This window comes from Budorcas taxicolor, chromosome 17 (genome assembly GCF_023091745.1).
Source record: "Budorcas taxicolor isolate Tak-1 chromosome 17, Takin1.1, whole genome shotgun sequence".
In the NCBI taxonomy this organism is placed as follows: domain Eukaryota; kingdom Metazoa; phylum Chordata; class Mammalia; order Artiodactyla; family Bovidae; genus Budorcas; species Budorcas taxicolor.
Window position 1 is genome coordinate 41,416,992 of NC_068926.1, and position 1,144 is coordinate 41,418,135.

The following is a 1,144-nucleotide window of genomic DNA, read 5'->3' on the forward strand; positions in this document are numbered from 1 at the left end:
TGCAGGCAGATTCTTTATGGACTGAGCTACAACGAAAGCTGAGGGCCTTGCTTAATAAAGCTTTAATCCAATTATCTGCTGATGGGTAGGGTTGCAACTCCTCCCTGGTAGCTGTTAGGCCGGAGGTGACCTGGCCCTGGGGTCTATGGGCTCTGTGGCAGGGTTAATGGTACCTCTAAGAGGGCTTACACCGAATGGGTCCTTCCAAGACTTCTGCTGCCAGTACCCTCATCTTTGTGGTGAGCCCCTGCTGACCCATGCCTCCATAGGAGATCCTGCAACACTAATGGGTAGTTTTGATTCAGTCTGTGGGATTAGTGCTCCTTTCCTCTGGATCTTGGAGGGCAAGAAATTTTGTTTGTGCCCTTCAAGACTGGAGTCTCTGTTTCCCTCAGTTCTGTAATCAAACCCCATTGGCCTTCAAGGTCAGATTTGGTAGAGATTCCCAGTCCCTTTGTTGGATCCCAAGGCTAGGAAGCCTGAAATGGACTTCAGAGCCTTCACAAAAGTAGAACTTCTTTGGTATTATTGTTATCCAGTTTGTGGGTCACACAGCTGGTGGGTATGGGATTTGATTTTATCATAATTATGCCCCTCCTACCATCTTGCTGTGGCTTCTTTGTCTTTGGATGTGAAGTATCTTTTCTTGGTGGGTTCCAGCATTTTCCTGTCGATGGTTTTTAAACAGCTAGCTGTGATTTTGTTGCTTTAGTAGGAGGAGATGAGCACACGTCCTTCTACTCTGCCATGTTGAACCCTCGGCCATGCTGCTGACTTAACTAAACAAACTCTTTTGCTGTGTGCTCTCTCACTTGTCATGCTATGTTTCTAATAACAAACTTGTACCTGTTTTTGACTCCTTGAAACATTCTTGCTTTCAAATAGGGAACGAGCTAGGGGAACTTTTCTTCTAGCCACTAGCTGCTGGTAGTCTAACAACTAGGTTTCCTGGTTTTCACCCAGGCTACCCAGGTTCAATTCCTGGGAAAAGAGCTAAGATCCTGCTTCAGGGTCACTCACTGCTGTCCCCATGAGATCACCTTGCTTACATTTAATATTACTGAAATCATATTTTACATCTTTTTGTTTTTTACATCCCTTAACTACTTATTGTGGATATAGTTTTTTTTTTTAATTACTTTTG